The 12,276-nt window shown below is 41.9% G+C and overlaps 1 protein-coding gene across 1 annotated transcript in view; it reads right to left on the reverse strand.

Annotated features, from left to right (window-relative positions):
• Window positions 1–516: 516 nt before the first annotated feature.
• The window catches only part of FOXO1 (forkhead box O1), a 339,803-nt gene continuing 328,043 nt past the window's right edge, over window positions 517–12,276 (reverse strand). Inside the window, exon 3 of the transcript XR_012426860.1 lies at window positions 517–4,074. The gene's annotated coding sequence lies outside the window, so the exon portion shown is untranslated. The remainder of the gene's footprint in view (window positions 4,075–12,276) is intronic.

Genomic DNA, 12,276 nt, shown 5'->3' on the forward strand with positions numbered 1-12,276 from the left:
TTGGATCTGTGGAGTTTATAGTTTTCATCAAATTTAGAAAACTTTTAGCCATTCTTCTACAGTACACTGGGGCTCTTTTTTTCAGTCTATTTTCTCTCTGTGTTTCATTTTGGATAGTTTCTATGTCTATGCCTCCAAGTTTCTCATCTTTACTTTTGTGATGTGTAATCTACCATAAATTCTATCTGCTGTACTTGTCATCTCAGATATTGTAGTTTGCATCTCAAGAATTTTGATTTAGAGATTTTATATATTTCATGTCTGTAATTATCTTTTTCCATGTATTGAATAAAATTATAATAACCATTTTAATATTCTTATCTGCTAATTTTAGCATCTATATCAGTTCTGGATGATATGTGTCAACTTTGCACTTAATCTTAACAAAAATAAGTGTGCTTTTTATTCTCATTTTGTATTTTACTGCTTCTTTTCATGCTTGGTAATTTTTATTGGATACTTGGCATTGTGAATGTTATAATGTTGCTGGGTATTTTTGTGTTTCTATAAATATTCTTATATGTTATTCTGATATACAGTTATGGTATCTAGAAGATTTATCTTTTTAGGTCTTGCTTGTAAGATTTGTTAGACAGAACCCAAGCAATGCTCAATCTGCAGCTAATGATTCCACTACTGATAGTCTCAGTACTCTACCTAATGCCCCATGTGTCATGGATTTTTTTCCAGTCTGGCTGGTGTAAACAGTCATTATTCCTGGCCCTATGTGAGCACCGTGCATTGTTTTCTCTAATCCTCTTGGATGGTTCTTTCCCTAGCTTCAGGTAGATTTCCTCATTTGCATATACCGGTCCACACTCACCTGAATCCTCAAGCAGGATCCTCTGTAGGTCTCTGGAGTTCTCTTTCTGTGCAGCAACCTCATGTCTTGTGCTCTGCCCTCTGAACTCTAGCTGCCACGGTCTGCCTGGAAACCTTTCAGCAGTCTGTCTTCTCAACTCAGGAAACCCACCAGTCCCCTCCTGGGTTCTTCCTTCCTATGTCACATCCTGAAAACTCTCTGAAGGCAGTAAACTGTGTAAATCAGAGGTGGAGTCACTTATCTACTTATCCATACAAACTCATACATTTGTAACAGAAAAGACTCCTTCCTCCATGCTGTTTGTGATATGATATCCCACAAGGAATAGGTTCTCAACCAACTGCTGAACTGAAAGAAAATTGAATACATCCTCCAAAGTAGAATAAATTAAGACCTCAAGGATAACTTTCCTTGCTTGTACTCCAAATCTCTTTCACATCCCTTTAATCCACTTGTTTATCAGGAGAATTCCAGAAGGTGGTCTGGTCCACATGCATTTTATTTTATTATATTTATAATTAAAAGTCAAATAAGTTGGGTGTTTTTCCTTTCTCTTCGAGAGTTAGAAACAGATGTTTTAACATCCAGAGGAAGCCCTAGTATGATAAGCCCTTAAACTGAGAACATTATAATATCACTGGGAACAGATAAATGTAAAAACAAAATATTTCAGCTCCCAGAAGTCCAAATCTGTGAGGATGGAAGTAACAAGACGAACAGGAAATAGCATTACTATCACCCACAGACATTTCCCAGGATGTTTCAGAAAACTGGCATGACTTGTAACAACCAGTGATAATTAATTACTAAGCATTGCTGCTCACTGAAAAGTTGTAAGTTTTGGGGAAAAGAAATTTTCTTTCTCCAGCTAGTCTTCTTCTCTGAATATAACAGTTATCACACCCATCACACTCCAGCAAGCAAAGGAAAGGATGCTTTGATTTGTTTTTATAAAGTGGCCTGGGTCCTCATACACATGTCCTTTTTTATTTTCTTTTTTCTTTTTTCTTTTTTTTTTTTTTTTGAGATGGAGTTTCACTCTTGTTGCCTCAGGCTGAAGTGCAACGGCACGATCTCAGCTCACCACAACCTCTGCCTCCCAGGTTGAAGCAATTCTCCTGCCTCAGCCTCCCAAGAGCCGGAATTACAGGCATGCACCACCATGCCCAGCTAATTTTGTATTTTTAGTAGAGATGGGGTTTCTCCATGTTGGTCAGGCTCAAACTCCTGACCTCAGGTGAGGCACCCGCCTCGGCCTCCCAAACTGCTGGGATTACAGGTGTGAACCACCACATCTGGCCACACATGTCCTCTTCAGAGCAGTGGCTGGTCCATGGAGATGGCGCTCTCCTTTGCTGCCTCATGGCACCACCATCAATTTCTCCGGAAAGAGAAAACACCGGGGGCAGTGGCAAGACTATAAAATTGGAAGTCAGATGGCGGATATCCAAGTCCTGCTCAGCTGCTTATTCCATGTGCAATGTTGAACAAAATTTCCTCAATTTTTGTGGGTTTTCTAGGGCTACCATTACAAAATACCACAGAGGAGATGACGTAAACAACAGAAATTTATTTTCTCACGATCCTGGAGACTGGAATTCCGAGATCCAGGTGTCAGCAGATTAGGTTTCTTCAGAGATCTTCCTCTTTGATTTGGAGGTGGCCACCTTCTCACTGTGTTTTCACACAGTCATCCTTTTCTCTATGTGTGTCTGTGTCCTTTGAAACTAGGGCGGACCCTAATGACCCAATATTAACTTAATTACCTCCTCCCAGGTTCTATTTCCAAACACAGTCACATTCTGAGCCACAGGGGATGAGACTTTCAATATATGAACTTTGGGAACACACAAATCAGCCCATAGAATTCTCAAAGCCACGTTTTCACCAGACAAAGGACAAGGCAACAATAGTTGTCTTGAAAGTTTATGACGGTCAGGCACAGTGGCTCACACCTGTAGTCCCAGTACTTTGGGAAACTAAGGCAGGTAGATCGCTTGAGCCCAGGAGCTTGAGACCAGCCTGGGCAACATGGTGAAACCCCATCTCTACAAACAAATACAAACACTTAGCCAGGTATGGTGGCATGTGCCTATAGTCCCAACTACCCAGGAGGCTGAGGTAGGAGGATTGCTTGAGCCTGAGAGGTGGAGGTTGCCATGAGCTAAGATTGCACCACTGCACTCCAGTCTGGGTGACAGAGCCACAACAACAACAAAAAAGTTTATGTATAAGAATCTAGTGAGATTTTAGTTGACTTTATTGAAATAAACATACAGAAAAAAACACAAGTCATAAATGTATGGCTCAATGAGTTTTCATAAAGTGAACACGTTCAGTTGAATCTCCAAATCAAGAAGGAAACCCAGAGCCCCTTGTTGCCCCATTCCCCAGGGGGTAACCCCTACCCTAATTTCTAAGAGGATGGATTAATGGTGCCTGCCTTTGTATATATTCTTTGTGTATCCCTTTTCTCACTCAGTGATGTTTGAGAGAGTCACCCATATTGTTACATGTCACTGTAGTTAGTTAATTTTCATTGCTACATTGTATTCCATTGCATGAATATGCCACAGTTAACTTATTCCTTCTATTGTTGATGGGTATTTATGTTGCCTCCAGTTAGGGCCAAAGTCAGTGCCACTGTGAAAACTCTTGCACCTGTCTTTTGTTGAACATATGTACACATTGTTATGGGTACACACCTGAGAGGAGAACTGCTGAGTCATAGGGTATGCACACATTCCACATTAGTAGATACTGTCAAACGTTTTCTAACATAGTTGTATGAATTTATATCCCCAACTAGAGAGCTCTAGTTACTTCACAAAAGGGTATGGTTATTTTTCATACAGAAAACATGGAAACAAGCTGCTAAACATTAGGAAATTGGTTAAAAAAATCATGATGTTTCCACGTAATGTATTAGAAAATAAGAATATTATTCTCAAAGCATATTTAAGAATATGGGGAAATGGGCCAGGTACAGTGGCTCATGCCCATAATCCCAGCACTTTGGGAGGCCGAGGTGGGCAGATCACTTCAGGTCAGGAGTTCAAGACCAGCCTGGCCAACATAGCAAGACTCCATCTCTACTAAAAATACAAAAATTTACCTGGTCATGGTGGTGCGTGCCTATAGTCTCAGCTACTCGGGAGGCTGATGCACAAGAATCTCTTGAACTCGGTAGGGAGAGGTTGCAGTGAGCCAAGACTGGGCCACCGTACTCCAGCCTGGGTGACGGAGGAAGACTGTTTCAAAAAAAAAAAAGAAAAGAAAAAGAAAAAACAATATGGGGAAATGATTACAATGTATTAAAAGGGGAAGAAAAAAAAAAAAAACCAGGTTACAAACAACTGGTACAGCTTGTGCCAATGTTGTTTTTAAAAAAGTAAGTGTATATATTGTATCTTCATTAAAAGGAACCAAATGTTAATACTGGTTTTCTCTGAGAGATTGGATTATAGATTTTTTTTTCTCTTCATAGATTTCAGCATTTTTTTCCTTAAAATATTCTAAAATGACCATTTACTGCACTTACAATTAATTAGGAAAAGGGCAATTAAGTGTTATTAGTAAAATCATCCTGTCTTATTTCTCAAGTTACCCATGAGACTCAATGAGAAAATGCCCATGGAAGCCCTTTGGGAAAAGACCAAATGCTATTTGAATGTCAATTACTATTACTATCATACCCAGTTCTACTGGACTGCTTTCCATCACTAGCTGAACAGAAAGTTTGAGATGCAGAGGAGCCAAGCTGACCTGGCCACAGGGGTGGGGCAGGTGAGGGAAGAGGGTCCAGGCTCCACCTCAGTGCTTCTCAACCCCAGCTGCACTTCAGAACCATCCAGACAGCTTTAAAAATATACATCAACTGGATAGGAATTTCCAGGTATGGGACCAAAGCATCAGCATTTCCCAAGAGCTCCCCAGTGAATTCCCACATACAACCAGGCTGAGAACTCCTATTCTGGTTGAAGGCAAGACCGTGCACTTTGAGGCACCATGTTGTCGTTTGTTGAGAGTGAGGGGCAGGGATGAGGGTCTGGGATAGGTCAAGCCCTGAAAGAAAGCCTCAAGGGTCTGGATTTCCTCACGCAATCAGGCCAGTGGTGGGTGTTATAGTTTGACATTTGACATTTTCCACTGGGCAGGGTTGGGAAAATTAAAGTCTAAGGACACTCAGAAACTGTGTCTAGTTCCCTTGCAGGAAACTTTCCTAGTCTATGTGGTATAGATAATAATGACAATGTACATTTCTAGAACAGATTACAGCTATCAATTTAGTTTCCTGGGCATTACTGAAACCACCCTATAAGCTTTATAAGATTAATCAGGGCAGAAGGGAGGGAGAGAAACAAAAATAAACCAAGTTTGCAGCACACTTAACATGAATCATTAAGTCAACTTACTCTCTGACCTGCTTCCTAAAACTATGGTTACTTGGTGTTTGCTGTCCTAGAATCATGCAGACCCTGTTACAAGATTACAGTTCCCCTAAATCTTCTAAAGATAGCAACTTGAACATCATGAAACATTAAGTTTTCCCTTTGAGACATTCTTTCAGGTGTTAGGCACTGATGAAACTACTGCATCAGCTGGTCTGAAGAACCCCACAGACTCTATTGGTCCGAGCAACCCCAAGAGAAGCTGACTCACCAAAGAATGGAGTTTCCACATCCTGATGATTTCATCTCCCTTGCCCCGACCAATCAACAAACCCAATTTTCCAGCCCCTTGCCCTCCATGATCCCTTTAAAAACCCCAGCCCAGAACTCCTTGAGGAGATGAATTTGAGGTTCACTTCTCATGTCCTCACTCAGCAATCTGCGATCATTTCATTAAACTCTTTCTCTGCTGCATCTCTGCTGTCTCAGTGTGATAAGCCTGTTACTGTGCAGTGGGCATACGAACCTCTTGGTCCTATAACATCACCTCACCGGGGCCTTGTAATCCTTTTCTTTTCTTTTTTTTTTTTTTTTTTTAACATTGGTGGATATTTACACCAATATTAGAAGCTTTAGTGAGGTATAATTGATATACAATAAACTGTACATGTTTAGGTATATAATTTGATACGTCTTTATACATGTATGCTCCTGTGAAACCATCACCCATTCTCATTGAAATTATCCATAACCCCACAAACTCTCCTCCTGCTTCTTCATAATCATGCCATGTTTTCCTCACCCCCATCTCTATGCAACCACCCATCTGCTTTCTGTTACTGTTATATATAAAGTTTCGGGGCTGCAAAAGAAATAGCACTTGAATATAAAATTTTAATTCTCAGCAAGGCAAGGTGCTTCTATAGAAAGGTGCGCTCTTACAGATGGAGCAATGGTGAGCGCACACTTGGACAAGGGAAGGGAAGGGGTTCTTATCCCTGACGCGCTGGCCCCTGCTGCTGTGTCGTTCCCTTATTGGCTAGGGTTAGACTGCACAGGCTAAACTAATTACGATTGGCTAATTTAAAGAGAATGACGGGGTGAGTGCTTTGGTGGGGGGAAAAATGGCTATGCAGGGTGGAGAATGAGTCAGGGCAGAGCAGGTAGCAGGTAACTGAATGAGTCAGGGTGGAGCAGGTGATTGGAATGAGTTAGGGTGGAGCAGGTGATCGAGTCAGGGTGGAGTACGAAATCGAAAAAGGTTGCTTTATGAGGAAGTTAAGTTTAAAAGTATTGAACATACTGACATATTAATTCTCTGAAAAGAAATTTAGAACTCGTATCTAACAGTTTCTAATGATTAGTTTGCATTTTCTAGAATTTTTATATAAATGGATTTATACAGTATTTGTATCCTTTCACGCACCATAATTATTTTGAGATTTATCTATGTCATTGCTTAGTAGTATTCCATTGTATGGAGATGACACAATTTATTTATCTGTTTTCCTATGGATGGACATTTGAGTTATTTCAAGTTTGGGGCTTTTATAAATCGAGCAGCTATAAACATTTGTGTCCAAGTCTCTGTAGGGATATATGCTTTCAGTTCTTTAGACACCTAGAAGTGAAGTGGCTGTCATATGGTAAGTATATGTTTAACTTTTGAAGACACTACCAAATTGTTTACCAAAGTAGGTGTACCATTTTACATTTTTCACGAGGAGTGCATGAGGGTTCCAGTTCCTCTAAACTTTTATCCACAGTCAGTATGGTGAGTCTTTTTCATTGCATCTATTCTTATAGTGTTGTGATATCTCATTGTGGTTATTTCCTTAATGGCTAATGATAAACTTCAACCTTGATCTCACATTGTGATATTGTGATTTTTATTAAGAAATAAGTATATTTTGGTCTTCCTCCCCAGTTCCTGCCACAAAGATCCTAAAACCCTTGTAATTTCCTGAGCAATAGGGGTGCTAGGTGCGGCTTTTGTTCTCATTTTGATCTTTGACCTTGGTTCCTGACAGAGATCTTAATCCTTTGGAATTTCCTGGGTGGTAGGAGTGTCTTTTGTTCTAATGAGGCAACTCTTGGTGGGTTCCTGGATGGGAGTTGGTCACCAGAAAGACCAAGCCACAATCAGAAGCTTGAAACTTCCAGCCCCACCTCTCCTCTTCTAGGAAGGGGAGACTGAGTTAATAATAGGTCATACCTATGTGATGAAGCCGCCATTAAAAGCCCTGAACTATGGGGTTCAGAGAGTTTCCAGGTTGGTGAACAAGAACACATCTTCATGCCAGAATAGTAGTGCACTCCAACAACGTAGACAGAAGCTCCTGTACTCTGGACCCTTCCCAACCCTTCGTATATCCTCATCTGGATGTTCCTCTACATACTTTAAAACATCCTTTGTAATAAAACAGCAATAGTAAGTAAAGTGGTCCCCTCAGTTCTATGAGTCATTCTAGCAAATGACTGAACCTGAGGAAGGGGGTCATGAGCACCCCGGTTTATAGCCAGTGGTCAGAAGTACCAGAGGCCTGGGGGCCAGTCGTAGTGGATCATGCCTGTAATCCCAGCACTTTCAGAGGCCAAGGTGGGTGGATCACTGGAGTCCCGGAGTTCAGGACCACATGGAAAACATGGTGAAACCCCGTCTCTACTAAAAATACAAAAATTATCTGGGCATGGCGGTGCACACCTGTTGTCCCAACTACTAGCGGAGGCTGAGGCAGGAGAATCACTTGAACCTGGAAGGTGGAGGTTGCAGTGAGCTGAGATTGCATCACGGCACTCCATCCCAGACAACAGAGTGAATAAGATGCCGTCTCACAAAAATAAAATAGAATAAAGGAAGTACCAGAGGCCTGGACCTGCAGTAGCCATGGGAAGGTGGGTAGAGAGGTGTCAGGGTTTTGGGACTCAACCGTTAATCTGTGGGATCTGACTCTAACTCCAGCTAGTGTCAGAATTGTACAACACCCAGTTGGTGTCCACCAGAGAAGTAAATTAATGTGTGGGGAAAATCCCCACCTGTCAGTGGACAGACATGTTCTCAGTTGAGTGTTGATAATATAATAGGAAAAATCAGTTTGTTTTTTCCTACCGCACACTTTTGATATCCAACTATTAACTCAAAATGAAAATAAATTATAGACCTAAATGTAAAGAAAAATAAAGCTTTTAAAAGAAAATACCCTTGCAAAACACATTTGCAACCTTGGGTAGGCAAAGCTTAGGATGGGACACAAAAGACAAAATAATAACATTTATAAAATAATGAATTGAGCATCTTCAAAACTAAAAACCTCTATTCCTCTAAAAATAATATTAAGAGAATAAAAATACAAGCCCCACACTGATTTTTGCAAAACCTTTATCTGCTAAAGGACTTGTGTCTAGACTATATAAGGAACTCCCAAAACTCAATAAAAGAGAACAAACAGTCCAATTTTTTTTTAAATGGGCAAGAGATTTAAATAGCTACTTCACCAGAGAAGATAGTATGGATAGCGAATAAAAATACAAAATATGCCCACAATCATTAGTCCAAGTAATCACTTTTTAAGTAAGCTGTGTAGGTATTTATTATTATTATTATTATTATTACTATTAGTAGTAGTAGTAGTATTCCCATTTTGCAGATGAGGAAACACAGAATGAAAGTGACCAAGTGACTTAAGATGATGCAACTAGCAAGTAGGAAGTCTGTGCTCGAATCTGACTCTGGCCCAGTGTTTTTCCGTGGCATGCCTGGTAAGCAGAGAGCCAGCAGTGTCCCGTGAGGAGAGCCGGGGGTGAGTGACTGGGCATGCGGAGGCATCACCCAGAGACAGCCACATGTAAAAAGGGATGAGATGAGAGGTAGGGACAGGAAAGTTTAACCAAACCACGGTCAGGAACACACTGAAACCAAGAAGCACACAGATACCGACAGGCTGGGACACAGCTGAGGCTGGAAGCAGGTAAGCGGCATGGGGACCAGAGGTCAGTGCAAGTCAGAAGGGCAACACCCAGGCAAGAGATGCAAGCAGCAGACTCGGAGGCTGGCTCACCCACAGAAGCAGAGAACAGAGTGATGGCTACCAGGGGCTGGGGGCGAGGAGGTTTGGAGCAATGTCAGTCAAATAATACAAAATTTCAGACAGGAGCAATACATTCAAGAGACCTATGGTACAGCATGTGACTATAGTTACGAACAACATATTGAATTCTTGAATATTGCCAAGAGAATAGATTTTTAAGTGTTCTCACCACAAAAAAGAAGTATGAGAGGTAATGCAAATGTTAATTAAATCAATGTAGCCATTCCACAATGCATACATATTGTAAAACGTGTTGTACATGATAAATATATATAATTTTACCTGTCAATTTATAAAAGAAGACATGTTTAGTAAATGTAGTTGTGCAAACTGTCTCCAAAAAAAAGGAATTAAAAAAAAAAAAAGGGAGAGTAAGGGCAAAAGCCAATTTTTGGTCAAAGACAGGAACCATAGCCCCATGCTGGAGAGATGACAAGTAGATCCACACAACCAGAAACAAATCAGAGCCAGGCAAATACAAGCCCTTACAGCGGAGGTGGCAGAGATAAGAAGGAAGGTGCCTTGCTCAACCATCAAGGCCACTCCAGCAGAGGTGGAGCAGGGATGGGAGGCTGTGGCGTAGGTCTCAGCAGCCCACCCTGGGGAGGTGATCATCAGTTTCTCTTGGAGACCGAGACATAAAAAGTCACTGGTAGGAGCTGAGGGTCAAAATGTGATTTATTTGGCATCTTTACTTTCAGTTCCCAACTTCTGTTTTAATTGTACCTTGATTATGTGGCCCTGAAATGAATACCGGATTTTTTTTTAAATCCTACTTATCTTAATGCTTTCAATCACATCATCGATCTCACTAATCAGCAGCCTCAACCTGGTGCTTGATTGTGTTGTTTTACAGATCCGGGGGTAATTCTGAAGCCAACAGGAAGGTCCAGATCACCTCTAAACCTGACAAGAAGTCACTCTGTGCCATTCTCATATAAGAAGATTGGCATTGCCCATCAAGGAGAAGATGCAGAGGGTGGAGGACATGATGGAGGGGATTTCTCAAATGCGGTGACCTGGCCCAGCTGGGCACAGTGGCTCACACCTATAATCCCAGCACTTTAAGAGGCAGAGGCAGGTGCGTCGCTTAAGCCCAAGAGCTCCAGACTAGCCTGGGTAACATGGCAAAACCCAATCTCTATTTAAAAAAAACAAAAATTAGCCAGGCATGGTGGTGCACACCCATAGTCCCAGGTGCTAGGGAGGCTGAGGTAGGAGGACTGATTGGGCCCTGGAGGTCAAGGGTGCAGTGAGCTGTGGTTGCACCACTGCACTCCAGCCTGGGTGACAGAGCAAGACTCTGTCTCAAAAATAAAACAAGGCTAGACGCAGTGGTTCACACCTATAATCCTAGCACTTTGGGAAGCCGAGGCAGGTGGATTGCCTGAGCTCAGGAGTTCAAGACAAGCCTGGGCAACACAGTGAAACCCTGTGTCTACTAAAATACAAAAAAGTAGCCAGGTGTGGCGGCATGCACCTGTAGTTCCAGCTACTTGGGAGGCTGAGGCAGGAGAATTGCTTGAACCCGGAGGGCAGAGGTTGCAGTGAGGCAAGATGGCACCACTGCACTCCAGCCTGGGCAACAGAGGAAGACTCCGTCTCCAAAATAAAACAAAATAAAATGTCCCAAATTAAACATTCCAGGTACTTTAACCCCCTGCTTCCCTTATATACAGTTAACGGGTCATTCCATTTGAATTACAGATTCTGGGGTTTACTCTTAAGTACAGATAACCTTTGAATCCATATGTATCATTCCTCTCAATGACTTACTATGTTTTCCATTGATTTAAAAAAAAAAAAAAAAAAAACTTACTCTAATTATTAATTTGACCTTAAAAGTAAGGCATATGATACAACAGATCCAAAGATCACCTGAACAAGCGAGAGAGTACCATAACAGATGATCATGCTGAGCGCTGAGTGTTGGAACATCTTTTCAGAATCACTTGTGTCTTTTGCTTAGGAGGCCGGGCCAGCCCAGCCATGTCAGTGCACACACGTAAGCTACCTTTCACCATGCTGCTCCAGCTGAACCATCCTAGGCTAAGCCACAGGCAGAAGCACATCAGAGGTTGGACAGAAAGTAACAAAGTCTCCAGCGATGTCCAGTACTGTCCAAGTACAGGACAGAACACCCAGAAGAATAACCATTCACACAAGTCCAAGACTCCTGAAAGCAGATCCTGCAAAGAGCCTCTAGGCTTTTTGGACTTTGGACCCAGAGCTGTGTTGTCAGGGAGGCCAAACACAGCCCTAAGCCAGCGCTGCCCAGTCCAGTCCATGCCCAGAGACTACCTGACTTCCTCTGTGATCATTTCAGATTCACTAAAGGAACCATTTGCCTTGGGCAGTACATTTCTAGGAGGTTAACAGCTTCAACTCCTTAGCCTGTAGCAGAGGGTACCACAAAATACTTTCCTGGCTTCCCCTCCTCCCAGAAAAATACAAGTGCAGTTGCAAAATAGAAATGCTTCGAGGTGTGTTTAATCAAAAGGCTCCATTATGTCAGTAAATGTCACATAACCCCAAAATAGCATTTGCTATTGTCATAGACTTGGAGTCCTCATGTGAACTTTGGCCTCGTTCCCCAAATGCCAGCTAACCAAACATCCTGGAGGTCATCTGCCACTACATTTTCCACAAAGTTGAAATAATTAGAGTTATTTAGTGCTGGATGGACCCTTAGAGACTGACCATGCCAAGGCCATCGTATCACCGCTAAGAAACAATAGCAACAGTTAACATTGACTGACCACATACTATGTGCCAAGAACCATGTCAACATTTAAAACTCCCCGCAATCCCCTTCAGAGTTGGTACTTTCATTATTCCCATTTGACACATGAGACTTTAAGAGTGGCTAAGTAATATGTCCAATGTCACACAGCCGGGAAATAAAAGTGCCTTACCCCCACCTTGGTCCTTTGAGCTCTAAACTGCCGCAGTATACCGGCAGCTTCTCCAGTAA

This window comes from Macaca fascicularis, chromosome 17 (genome assembly GCF_037993035.2).
Source record: "Macaca fascicularis isolate 582-1 chromosome 17, T2T-MFA8v1.1".
NCBI lineage: Eukaryota > Metazoa > Chordata > Mammalia > Primates > Cercopithecidae > Macaca > Macaca fascicularis.